This window comes from Dipodomys merriami, unplaced genomic scaffold (genome assembly GCF_024711535.1).
Source record: "Dipodomys merriami isolate MVZ:Mamm:240054 unplaced genomic scaffold, mDipMer1.0.p SCAF_18, whole genome shotgun sequence".
NCBI classification, from domain to species: domain Eukaryota; kingdom Metazoa; phylum Chordata; class Mammalia; order Rodentia; family Heteromyidae; genus Dipodomys; species Dipodomys merriami.
In genome coordinates, this window is record NW_027203159.1 from 27,277,482 (window position 1) to 27,292,307 (window position 14,826).

The following is a 14,826-nucleotide window of genomic DNA, read 5'->3' on the forward strand; positions in this document are numbered from 1 at the left end:
AAGAATCCCATAGACTCCACTCCCAAATTTCTCAGCTGATTCAAAACTTTGGCAAAGTAGCAGAGTATAAAATTAGCCCTCAAAAGTCAATGGCTTTTCTGTATGCCAACAATGAGAAAAGTGTGGCTGAAATTAGGAAAGCAACTCCATTCATAATAGTCTCACAAAAAATAAAATACCTAGGAATTAACCAAAGAAGTGAAGGACCTCTGTGATGAAAACTGTAAAAACTTGAAAAAGGAAATCAAAACAGAACTTAGAAAGTGGCAAAAAATCCCATGATCCTGGATTGGAAAGATCAACATCGTGAAAATGGCAATACTTTCCAACGGTATCTTCAAGTTCAATGCAATACATATCAAAATTCCAACCTCATTCTTCAAGGAAATAGAAGAGGTAATCCAAAAATTCATATGGAATAATAAAAGACACAATAGCAAAAACGATCCTCAACAGAAGAACATTGCTGGAGGAATATCATTACCAAATTTCAAACTCTACTATAAAGACATAGTAATCAAAACAGGTTGGTAGTGGCACATGAACAGACCTCAGGACCAATGGAATAGAATTGAAAACCCAGAAATGAACACAGACCTACAGCCATCTAATCTTCGATAAGGGAGTTAAAAAATAGAATGGAAGAAAGACAGCCTCTTCAGTAAATGGTGATGGTAAAAATTGGTTAACTACTTGTAGAAAACAAAAGCTAGATCCTTATATATCACTCTGCACCTGAATCAACTCCAAATATATCAAAGATCTCGGAGTCAAAACAGACACTCTGCAAACATAATAGGATGAAATAGGAGAAACCATAGATCTTGTTGGCTCAGGCCGAAATTTTCTTAATAGAGACCCAGAAACAAAATAAATCAAAGAAAGGTTGGACAAATGGGGTTGCATGAAATTGCAGAGCCTCTGCATGGCAAAGGAATAGCTAGCAAGATCAATAGAAAGCCCACAGATTGGGAGATGATCTTCACTAGCCATACAAAGGACAAGGATCTCATATCTAAAATATACCTGGAACTCAAAAAATTAAATCGCCCAACAACTTCTCAATAAATAAGTGGGCTAAAGACAAAGAGAAACATCGCTGAAGAAGAAAGAAGGATGGACAATAGACACATGAAGAAATGCTCAACCTCCCTAGCCATAAAAGAAATGCAAATCAAAACAACATTGAGATACCCCCTCACTCCAGTTAGAATGGCAAAAATCAAGAACTCAAAAACAACAGATGCTGGAGGGGATGTGGACAGAAGGGAACCTTACTGCATTGTTGGTGGGAGTGTAAACTTAAGTCACTTTGGAAAGCAGTATGGATTTTCCTCAAAAGACTCCACATAGAGCTCCCTTATGATTCAGCAATCCTACTTTTGGGAATTTACCCAAATGTTTACAAACAAGACCTTATTAAAGTTACCAGCATGACAATGTTTATTGTAGCATAATTTATTATAGCTAAGATATGGAACCAACTCAGATGCTCCTCAGTAGATGAGTGGATCAAGAAAATGTGGTATATATGCACAATGGAATTCTATGCCCCATTTGTTAGGAAACGGAAAGGCTTGAAAAAATTATTTTAAGTGAAGTAAGCCAGGTCCAAAGAAACATTGGTCCCATGGTTTCCCTTATTTGTAATATCTAGTATATGTCTCAGTCAAGCAGAAAAGGTCAGATACGTTGATGTTAGGCAAATGAACCCTAATGAACCCTAAGATTCAATTTTTTTTCTTTCAGGCGATTGTTTCTAATACATTTATAAGATTATTTTTGTTGCTTTATATATCCCTCCCCCATCCTTTAACCCCTGCTTTCACTGTATTTGATATCGGTATAATTTGTGGATGGGAAGGGGAAAAACGAATAATTTCAATAGGGATACAGGTGGACCCATTGCAACAATGAGATGTACAAGTCATTATGTCGAAAATGAACTTTACAATTTTGGTGCGGGGTAGGGGCGACGGGGAGTATTGGGTTGAGGGGTGGGGGGTGGATAGGAAGGGGAAACAAAGGAGGAAGTTACAATGCTTGTTAAGAAATGTACTCATTATCTTGCCCATGTAATTGTAACTCCTCTGTACAGTATTTTCACCATAAAAAACCCACATGTATCCCTATTTAAACGATTTGTTTTTCTCCTTCCCCTCCACAAATTATACTGACATCAAATATTTTATGTATTTGGTTATTAAACATCACTGGGACATTTATTTCTTAATGGTGTGTTTTCTTTCTGCACATAACATCCTAAGATGTATTTACTAAAATTTTCTCGAAATGGGCATTATTGTTCAATGGTTTAAAAAATCAAAATACTTTACTTCCCCATACTTCAGAAAATAGCAATTTCTGTACTGGAGATCTTGAAATTTACTCCTGCACCTTTGATGTGGGTCCTATGTTTCAATGTCTTTTTTAGCTCAGCTTCCTGGCCAAATAAACACTGTTCTAATTAAACACTCTTATTAAACAACAGCCCCATCGTCAAACTTGGACACTTAAGATTCACAAAGTTTCCTTCGCTTTGTGGTACACATCTTCTCTAAAAAAATTTATCTGAAAGAGTTTTCATTCAATTAGATGTAGAAGAATGGCAAATTCTCCTCCAGATGAGTGTAATCCTAGTAGGAACCAAGATAAATGTAGAAGAACAGCAAATTCTCCTTAAGACGAGTATAAATTGTAATAGGTGTTTGATATTTTTAATGGGTTAATGGAATTAGTTAATTCGGACACCCACAGTTTAGAAAACCTTTTCCAAATTCGCTCAGAAGTTGTCCTTTTACTGGTTGTCCTTTACTGGTTGTCTATGATGAAGAACAAAAAGCCTGAAAAATTATGGAATTTGTTGAGTACTAAAGTTATAATTTCTTTTTTTTAATCAATGTTTTTCTTTAATTGTGAAAATACTATATAGAGAGCTTATAATTACATGAGCAAGGTAATGAGTAAATTTCTTTTTTTTAATCTTTTAATTTTTTTATTGTGAAAATACCATACAGTAGATGAATGGATCAAGAAAATGTGGTATATATACGCAATGGAATTCTATGCCTCCATCAGAAAGAATGACATTGCCCCATTTGTTAGGAAACAGAAGACTTGGAAGAAATTATAATAAGTGAAGTAACCCAGGCCAAAAGAAACTTAGGTCCCATGGTTTCCCTCATTTGAAATAACAAGTGTATGACTGAGTCAAGCAGAAAAGGTCAGATAAGTTGATGTTAGGGAAATGAACCCTAAGATATGTATTTAAATGTTTTTTTTTTCTTTCATGCGATTGTTTCTAACACATTCATGAGATAATTTCTTTGTTCCATTTAAGTCCCTCTCAAATGATATAACACCTGCTTTCACTGTATTTGAGGTTGGTATAATTTGTGGAGGGGAAGGGAAAAAAAATTGTTTAAATAGGGATACAGGTGGATCCACTGCAACAATTAGATGTACAAGTCGTTATGTGGAAAAACGAACTTTACATCTTTGGTGGGGGGGGTATAAGGGGATTGGGGCGAGGGATAGGAAGGTATGGAAAGGGGAAACAAAGGAGGAGGCTACAATGCTTGATAAGAAATGTACTCATTATCTTGCCCGTGTAATTGTAATCCCTCTGAACAGTATTTTCCTATTAAAAATACTGTACAGAGGATTTACAATTACACGGACAAGATAACGAGTACATTTCTTATCAAGCATTGTTGACTCCATTTTTTTCCCCTTCCTATCCCTTCCCATACTCGCCCCACATCCCCCGACACAATCCTACCCCCCCACTGAACCAAAGTTGTTTCCACATAATAACTTGTACATCTCATTGTTGCAATGGGTCCACCTGGATCCCTAAACGATTTGGTTTACCTTGCTCCTTCACAAATTATACCAACATCAAATACATTGAAAGTAGGGGTTATACCGTGCAGGAGGGACCTACAAAGCAACATAGAAATCATCTTATAAATATGTGAGAAACAGTTGTATGAAAGAAAAAAAATTTGAATACTTATCTTGGGGTTCATTCCCCTAACATCAATTTATCTGCACTTTTCTGCTTGACTCGTACAGACATATACTAGTCATTGCAATTAAGGGAAACCATGGGACCTATGTTTCTTTGTGCCTTGCTTACTTCACTTAATATAATTTTTTCCAAGGCTTTCCATTTCCTAACAAATGGGGCAATGTCATTCTTCCTGATAGAGGCATATAATTCCACATTTTCTTGATCCATTCATCTACTGAGGGGCATCTGGATTGGTTCCCTATCTTAACTATGGTAAATAATGGTGCAATAAACATAGTTATGCTGGTAGCTTTAGTATTGTCTTCTTTGTGATCATTTGAGTAAATGCCCAAAAGTAGCATTGCTGGATCATAGGGGAGCTCTATGTTGAGTCTTTTGAGGAACCTCCATACTGCTTTCCAAAGTGGTTAAACAAGGTTACACTCCCCTAAGCTTCACTTCTGTCAACATCCCCTCCTGCCCACATCCCCTTCTGTCTACATCCATTGGTCCTGAGGTCTGTTATTGTGCCAGTACCCACCTGTTTTGATTACTATGGCTTTGTAGTAGAGTTTGAAATTTGGCATTGATATTCCTCCAGCACTGTTCTTTCTGTAAAAGATCATTTTTGCTATTCGGGGTCTTTTATAGTTCCATATATATATTTTTGGATTGCCTCTTCTACTTCCTTGAAGAATGAGGTTGGAATATTTATATGTATCACATTGAATTTGAAGATAGCCTCGGAAGTATTTCCATTTTCACGATGATGATCTTTCCAATCCAGGATCATGGGTTTTTTTTGCCACTTTCTAAGTTCTGTTTTGATTTCCTTTTTGAGATTTTTAAAGTTTTCATCATAGAGGTCCTTCACTTCTTTGGTTAAGTTAATTCTTAGGTATTTTATTTTTGGGGAGTTATTACGAATGGAGTTGCTTTCCTAATTTCAGCCCCACTTTTCTCATTGTTGGCATAGAGTAATTCAGACATTGATCAAAAGATATAATTTCTGTTGCTTGCTATATGTGAAATCTGTGAAATACAGAAATCAGTGTATTTCAGTTCACATGTGTCTAGCTACAAACATATTTAGAGATGAATATATTCTACTGCTTAGCTTTTCATTTCACTAATGGTATCACATTTAAGTTATCTACATTTGAAGTACGCAATTATAGTTTTTCTTTGAGAATTTTGCTCCCCACATGACGTGACATTTACTTGCATGTCACAATGGAAGAAGCTACACTAAAGTTTTAAATATTTATTTATTTACTTCGAGTTCACTTTATTTTCTTCATATTCTTCATTTTCTTCATTTATTTTCTTCATATATATATATATATAAACCTTATTTGAATAAACAGAGACCAAAATTATGAATATATGTATGTTTCTAAAGTATGATAAAAAACTTCATGGAGCCTCACACTCGTTCTTCATGTATGAAATCATATCTTCATGAAGGATTTGGAGATCTGAGCATCATTTTTTGAAAGACGCCCGAACAAGTTTCGTAGAGTCTCTTGTATGAGCTATCAAATGAGAAAAAATAGTTGCTCTTGCTAACTAACCAAGCTACCAAGCCAGCCACCAACCACCCAATCAACCCAACAACCAACTAATAACCCACCATCTGACCAGTCGACCAACCCATCTTTTTGGAGTGAGGTCAGGTCTTTGCCAGAGGTCTTCACAAACACAATTTTTCCTGCGATGGGACCCAAAGCCCTAAATCTCGTTCCATTCATGTGAATGCCTTACATTTCTCAAACTCCCTACTTCCTGCTCCTCACTCCACCACTCTTCCACAAGGATTCCTGATCCTGACACAGGGCTTCCTGGTGTCCCTGGCCTCCTATGACTGAACTGTCTGCAGCATGGTGTTATGCCTTTCCCTAATGGAAATCCAATAGCTGTCCATAGCCTCCTTGGGGTCGATGGATATAAAGGAAAAGAAGGAGGAAGAGGATGACAAGGAGGAAGAGGACAGCTGTTTCTCATCCCCCTGCCCTGCCCCATTCCATGGATAATTCAAATGAGACCCTGAACACACTGGAGAAGATAACCAACAAATGCTGACAGCAGCAGCCTATTTTCCCTGTTCCTTCTGTGGCATGTATGTAAATATATTCTGGTTCACCCTCCAGCCCAAAAAGTATCTGGGGCTGGATCAAGTACTGGCTGGCCTTAAACTGGCAATACAGAATAGCCTGGAGTTGAACTTGTGATTCATTAGCTTTTAAATTCCGTAGCACAAATACAGAGCCAGCATTACAGGTATTTACCAGGCACTAGGACCCCCAACCCAAGGTTAGAATCCAGTTCCCTGGAAATCCAACATGGCCAGTGAGACCTAGGAGGGAAACAAAGTGAGTTAAGACACCCCAACTCGGAGGGATGTGTGAAGACTGTGAACCAAAGAGCTTCCTCCACAGTGTAACATGTTCAAAACTCCTTTGTAATCCTTTTTTTCTTCTTCCTTACTTCCAGCTTAGCCTTCTTTCCCCCTTTCTTCCTCCCTTCCTTTCTTTTTTCTTCCCTCACTCTCATTTTATTCCCTTCTTCCTTCCCACTTACCTCCTTCCCTCACTACCTTCCTCATTTCTACCTTCCTTCTCCCCTCGCTTCTTTATTCCCTTCTTCCTTCCTGTCTTCTGTCCTCCTTTCCCTACTTGTTTTCCTTCCTGCCGTCTTTCCTCCTTCTCTCCTTCCCTTCATCCCCTCCTTCCTCCCTCTCTTACTTCCATTCTTACTTCTTCCTCCCGTCATTCCCTCCTTCCTTTTTCCATCATTCCTTCTTTTCTACCTGCCCTTCTTCCTTCTTGCTGTCCATACTCCCTCCCTTCCTTCCACTTTCTCTCTTCCTTTTTTCCATTGCCCTTTTCTATTCTCTTCATACTTCCTCCTTTCCTTCCCTCTTTGCCCCTTCCACCTTCATAGCCTGGTCCATCCTTCCTTTCATCTTCCATTTTCCCTCCACTTTTCCCTTAACTTCTTCTTTCTCTCCTTCATTGCTTCTCTTTTCCCTTCAGGCCTCCTATTACCCCACCATCCTTCCACCTCTCCCTCCCCTCCCTTTCCACCTTCATCCATGCTTCCTTACCCTCCATCCTTTTTGCCTTCATCCCTTCCCTCTTCCGTCCTCCTTTAATTCCCCCCTCTCATTTCTCAGTTCCTTTCTTCTTCTTGACTGGCGTTTTCATTTTCTCTCCCTGAGGCTTCATTACCCTAGGCAAGAGAGAGACAACCATGCCAGGCCTGACCCATGCATTGGAAGGGAACCGAAAAGAAGAGAATTGCCCTATTCACTCTGCTTCACTAATGGAGGAACCTGGGTGTTCCATGTAAGAAGCAAATCCTTAGGAAAACAGTTCCAACAAACAATCAAGTTGAGGCCTTCCCACCCAGAAAGCAGCAGGACAAAGAATAGGAGGGGGAGGAGGGGAAGAGGAGGAAGCAAAAGAAGCAAAGAAAGTAGGAGTTTCTTCCACTTCACCAAGGGTCTGTCTCAGGCAACCATGTTCTTTCTTGATATTGAACAAAACAAGTAAATGACAACAATAAAAACTACAAGAACATATCAAATCCTGTGGCGAAATTCTGGGAGGAGTTTGATCATCCCACAGCAGGCATGCTGGCCTCTGGACATGGGGAAGTTGTGAGGTGTATGTGGACCAGGTCTAGGTCAATTTCAATCCCTCAACCCTAACCTGGAGGAAAAAGCAGCTGGCATAGTAGAGAACACCTTATGGAAAGCTGGGCCTGGTTCTAGAAACTTCTCTCAGCCCTGTGTGGGTGAACATATGTGCAACTCTATGCCGGTGTGTAGTTCATACTTTGGCCTTGCCACTATTTCTTTTTTTGTGCACATCTGTCTCTGTATCCTGTGCAACTATTTATGCCCTAACAGGCTGGAAAGTCTGATAATGCCCTCTCCTGCCTTTCTGTAGAAAGCATACAATTGTATACAGCCTGCCCCCACACACATTAAACATCCCCTGCCTCCAAACCCACTTTCAGATAAAGGGAAATACATACAAAGGAGAAGCAAACACACAAACAAAATGTGAGAAATACAGAGCCATATAGAATAATTTCTGTTGTAGGAAAAAGTAGATTCTTGATTCAAAAATGAAACATTCTTCTTCAGCCATGGAATAAACACAGAAAACAGCCAATCTTCAGTGGATGAGCACCACCCTTGAGCAGAGAAACTAAGGAACATTGTCCAGTCCCCCAATTCAAGGCCCAGACCAATATTTAAGGCCCATAACTGAGTTCAAAGCCCAGGCATCTAGTTCAAGGCCCAGGCTGTGTGTTCAATTCCCAGACCCCATGATTAGGGCCCAGGCCACAAAACCAAGGCCCAGAAAAGAGTTCAAAGTCCCAGCCCAAAAATCAAGGCATAGACAGTTAGGTCCAGGAACTGGCTTGGAGTTCAAAGCCCAGGCTGTAAGTTCAGGAAACAATTTCAAAGCCTAGCCTGTGAGTTCTAGTACCAGGCAATGCTCTCAAGACAAAGATCCACATTCAATCCCAGGCCCCTATTTCATACCCAGGTCACAGGTTCATGTCAGGACATGAATTCAAAGCCCAGGCTGTGAGTTTAATGCTCATAAATGAATTCAATGCCTGGCTATGAGTTAAATGCCTAAGATCAGAGTTCAGGTCCTAAGCAATATTTCTAGGAACAGACTGTGAATTCTATTCCAGGCCATGAAATTTAGTGCAGGCCCTGAGTTCAAAGCCTACATTGTGAGTTCAAGGCTCAGGCCCAGAGTTTCAGGCCAAGGATAGGAGTTCAAATTCCAGCTGGAGAGTACAAGTCCAGACCTTTGAGTAAAAGGCCCAGAATAGTAGTTCCAAACCTACCCCCAAATTCAAGTCCCAGTCCAGGAGTTTAAGCTCAGGTTTTCATGCTTGACTGGGTCAGGGAGGGGAAGGGGAAATAGAAAAAGTGAATGATGTGTGGATGGATGCTAGGAGATAGAGGTTAAATAAGAGTAGGAAGAAAGAAGGAAAGATAGAAAGGGAGAAAAGAAAAAGGGGAGGAAGGGAGGGAGGGAGGGAGGAAATAAGGAAGGAAGGAAGGGAGGGAGGGAAGAAGGAAGGGGGGGAGGAAGGAAGGAAGGGAGGGAGGAAGGAAGGAAGGAAGGAAGGAAGGAAGGAAGGAAAGAAGAAGGAAGGAAGGAGGGGAGGGAGGAAATAAGGCAGGGCAAGAGCTAGGAAGGTAAAGAAAGAAAGAGAAGAAGGGAAAAGTGAAGCATGGGAAGAAGTAAGGAAAGAAGGAGGAAGAACAGGAAGAGGAGAGGAGAAGAAGTGGAAAAGTATGAGGAGCAGCAAAAGAGTGGGAGGCTGAGGTAGAGATGGAAGAGGAGAAGGAGAGGGATCTTTTCCAGGATTTCATGTAGGTATTCTTGTTGAATCAACCCAAAGAATTATATTCATGTTCAAAGTTTGCTTCAAAAATTGGACTGCAGGTATGGTAGGGGAAAAAAAGGAGGACACAACAATGCTTGATAAGAAATGTACTTATTACCTTGCTCATGTAATTGTAACCCCTCTGTACGGTATTTTCACAATAAAATATTAAGAATTATAACCAATTATTTATATTATTCAATAGGCAAAATGCTACTTTATAAATGTGCACATCATGAGAAACAACCTTTTTTCAAAACCACCATGTCTGCTGATCATTTTCTGAATTCTCATATCTTACCTGTACCTAAACTACATTATTCCAACGTTCTTTCACATTATAAATCTTAAGAAAATATGCTTGAAGTACCAGTCCAACTAGCAACAGGTGTATGTTCAAGGTATTATTTATTCATGTGCAATACTGTCTGAAAACAAATTATATTTTTGAAAGAAAGATGGGCATAACATCGGTGTGTATGAACAATAAAAGATTCTATGTGGAAATGAACTAATAATTAGTAATTGAACACATGTGTAAAATTGTTAAAACTGATATGAGCTTGGGTAGCTTGCGCTTACTGCACTTGAGTTCTTTCAAAATGCACAGCTAATAGAGTTCTTAGCATTTATCCAAATAGTACAAAAGGGGATTGTTATTTTTCTTTAAATTAATTAAGAAAAAAATGAACAAATGTATTTTTTAAATTATCACCAAGAAGCGTTTTGAAAAACCAACATTGAATTGATCTGAAGGAAAATATCAGATATTTATTTTTCTCATCGTTCTCTTAAAGAGAATGAAAGATACAGAGGCTTCTGTGACTCCCTTTCTCCTTCACAGTTCAACTAGTGTAGAAAAAATGATCATACCTCATATTTTAATCATTACAAAAGGGTAGGAAACAAATGATATCAAAATACATGAAAATAAGTTGAAATGTATGATTTTGCAATTTTAAACCAAATGTTGTAACAGTTATAATTCAGAAGGTAGTAATTTATGTCACTAAGCTTTAACAGTATCTACTGAATGTATTTCTCAAGATAGTTTTTAAGAATTTTTTATTTTTATTTTTATTTTTTATTGTAAAAATACTGTATAGAGGGGTTACAATTACATGGGCAAGATAATGAGTACACTTCTTATCAAGCATTGTAGCCTCCTCCTTCGTTTCCCATTAGTGTGACTTGTATAGTACGTTTTAAAATTCTGTTTTTGTCAATTGTGTTCAGATTTATTTCAATTGTCCCTTCCAACCCATCAACAAAAAAACTGATCATTTATTTGCTATAATTAGCATATATCTATGATAACTTTATCAGGTGAGAGGAAAAGCTCCAAAGCTCTGTACTGTAGTATAGGTAGGAAGATATATAGATCGTTAGATAGATAGTTAGATAGTTAGGCTGATAGGTAGGTAGGTAGATAGATAGATAGATAGATAGATAGATAGATAGATAGATAGATAGATAGATAGATAGATAGATAGATTGATTGATTGATTGATTGATTGATAGATTGATTGATAGATAGATATAGATAGATGGATAGATAGATAGATAGATAGATAGATAGATAGATAGATAGATAGATATTTAGATGGATAGATAGATAGATAGATAGATAGATAGATATTTAGATAGATGGATAGATAGATAGATATTTAGATAAATAGATAGATAGATAGATAGATAGATAGATAGATAGATAGATAGATAGATAGATAGATAGATAGATAGATAGATAGACAGAGAGATAGACAGATAGACAGACTGATAGATAGATGTAAAATACCACTATATAAAATGAGGCTACAGGAAATTAAACTCAAGATAGGCTCAGAACAGTTTATCCTTGTACTTCTAGATTTTAGTATAGCATATGATTTTTTGTTTCTACTTTATGTTCTTTCTCCTATGGTATATTCCTGTTGTCACTGTATTTGATTTTGGCTCCATTTTGTATATCAATTTTTGTAATGGGGAGGCAGGAGAGTAAAAAATTCCTGATATAAGAACACAGGGTGACTCATTGGAATAATGATACTCAAAAGACAGTCTATGGGAAATAAACTTAGCAGCATTGGGTTGGAGGAAGAGAGGTGAAGATGGAGGAGGGAAAGGACAGAAGGAAAAACAAAGGGATAACAGTGCTCGACAAGAAATGCACTCATTACTAACGTAAATGTCATTTCTCTTTACAGCATCTTTTGAAGTAAATGATTAAAAAAGCAAACGAGGCAAAAAATAGCAAGAAAAAGAAAAACTGCTTTTGGTATCCAGCTTTATCACATGTGACTATTATTGCATTGTGAAATTTTTGTTCTTTTCAAGTTCTCCAGGCAAATTAGTGTTATGTGAATGATACTGAAAATATGAGCAGGATGTAAAGTTGATATAGACAATATATTGTTTGACATTAAACTGTATTACTAAATGTTGAGTTAACCAAACTGTGTTAAAGAATGATGATAATTTGTGGAGGGGAAGGGAAAAAACAAATAATTTAGATAGAGATAAAGGTGTACCCATTGCAACAATGAGATATACAAGTCGTTAAATTGGAAAATGAACTTTACAACTTTGGTAGGCCGGGGAGGAGGATTGGGTGGGGGGGGTGAGGGGAGGATGGGAAGGAATGGGAAGGGGAAACAAAGGAGGAGGTACAATGCTTGATAAGAAATGTACTCATTATCTTGTCCATGTAATTGTAACCCCTCTGTACAGTATTTTCACAATAAAAAGAAAAAAAAGAATGATGATCTTTTTTTTTTTTCTATTCTCAAGGGTGAAATTTGATTTAGGCAGAAAATTGAAAAGCAATTAAACTGAACTCAAATATAATGTTAACTTCACATTTAGTAACATTCAGAATGACAATCTCCTGAAAACTTCTTGTCACATACATTTTGATTTGAGATAAAAAACAAATGTTATGAAATGAGATTACATTGTGGTTTCGAAACGAAAATTGCCCTAAGGAAAAAAGCAAAAAAAAAAATAATAACACATACAAGACATTTTTATTATAGTGGGGTGTCCATCCAAAAGTAGGTACTGATGATCAAATTTAGTATAAGCAGTAATTCATTCAAATAACAAGAAAATGAAAGGAAGTAACTTAGAGATAGTTTTAAAATTGGGATTCATACTGGGCTAAAGAACTTCTCAGGAACATGGCTTAGTATGCCATTGTTTGGAGTGGTGTGTGTGGGTGGAAGTGCAACTTGCCCACAGTTGTTGGGCTGTAGAATATTTTTTAAAATTTATGAATTTCACCACATAGTATAAATGTATGTAGTGCTAGATTCAATAGAGTTTTTGACAAGTCCCGTTTTTAGATTATTTGGCACGAGTTCTCTGTGTTTGTAGCTCTTATTTTACTACGAGTAACTACTTCAATCTAAATCTACCATACAACTTTCATCCATTTACTCAGTGATCATCTGTGATAGAATGATTCTGTCAAAACTCTGGCAGTAGTGTATTTATGTCTAAATATTGTGTTGAAAGTTCTCATTCCATTATCAGTGTGCATCCTTGAATGGAGTATACATATCCATATGAAATTTCTGTAGAAAATGAAATTTTTAATGATTTGCTACTAAAGAGTAGCACCTGAATGGAAGAATATTATTCACTGTTAACAAAACCATAGTAATATATTTTCTGTGCAAAAGACCTTAGTATACCATCTGTAATATGGAAACAACTGACAAGGATATTCATAGAGATTGTTGTAGATACAACAATTCTAAAAACAGCAATTGTCTAATTAACCTCAAATTCTTTTCTGCTCGCTTTGTCTTGTATATGCAAAAAGAAGCTAATTGCAAAATCAGATTTGAGAGAATTAATACATATAATCATCATCATGTTTCAAAGTGAGTTGAAGATGTGATATATAACAATAGTGTTCCCATCAATTCTATTATTAACATCTATTTTTCTTTCTTATTTGAATTTTATTGTCATAGTGACCTAGTTTAGAGTGTAGTTATACAAGTTATGAGTCCAGTCCTTGTTGAAATTGTTATCCCTTCCTTATTATTCTCTCTCTTTCCATTATCCCTTAACCCCAATGTTGTACAAATTGTATCCAACATATTGTCTTGTGAGTATTGCCGTTACACAGGATCCCCTGTTGTCACTTGTCATACAATATTATCATCACAATAGTCATTGAATAACTTTTATAAAACTTTTGGAAATACATCACATTGATAAAACAGAGTGTACTGTCAGGAATGACAGACTTTGAAAAAATAGGGAACTACTATCTTTGCAAGTACTTTGTTCATGAATTTTTGTGACTTCTGTACTCATTTGCTCATTTCCTAAGCTATTGCACATCACAGTGTGAAGTGATCTGTGCTCTTGGATGACAAGACTAAGGTGACTTAATTCAAAAATTATATCAATATTCAAAAATTTTGGAAGTGATATGATCCAAATCCTTCAACATAATCACAAAAGATGTGTCATGCAAAACCCTGCCCCTATGTTAATTCAGAGAATCGATTTGTTTCCATTGTAAAGTAATAACAGTCACAGTAGATAGTGATAATAGGGAAAAATAAAGAATGATGTAGAATTAGTTTTATTTTCATAAATATATTAATATCTGTCGATGTGAATATTGCAATTGAAGAGTGCAACATTAAGAGTTTGTAAAGACCAACTCTTGTTAAAAGCTGTTTTTAACTTACCTGTATCATCAAAACTCTAATGATAGGGACTATCAATATTTGTAAACTCTGTATATATTAGAGAAATTAATAGTTATTCTAGTTGCATAATAAGAAGTGAGGAGTGGAGGCAGGAGTCCTGTAAAAAATGATTTATTTTAAATATAATTGCAAGGTGACACATTGCACATATGTATGTTTGGGATAATAACATTAAAATAAAGGGAATATTGATGGTTCCCTAATCAATGTAACAAAAATTTTGTTTTTGCAACTGAGGAGGCATAAATTGAAACAATATTGTGCCATGTCAAACCAAATACTTTAGAAACATGCATAAGAGAGTATTACAAGAAGAAATTGACACAAACATAGAAAGGTTTGAATATATACACAGAAACCAAGTTCATCACAAAGAAGCAAACCAATGATTTAAACAGTATTTTTAAAAATGGAAAATATTAATTTGGTCTTTATATTTTCACATGTACTCTCAACAGAAATTTCTAGACTATTATTACTCTTTCCCCTAAAAAATATAATTTAAGCTGCAATTATATTCGGTACCAGGTAAAATATTTGAATATCATGGAGTCAAAGTAAACAGTGTTGTCTAAGTTTACCTTTGGGAAATTTTATTATATATATATATATATAAATTTTATTATATATATAAATTTTATTTTATATATATAT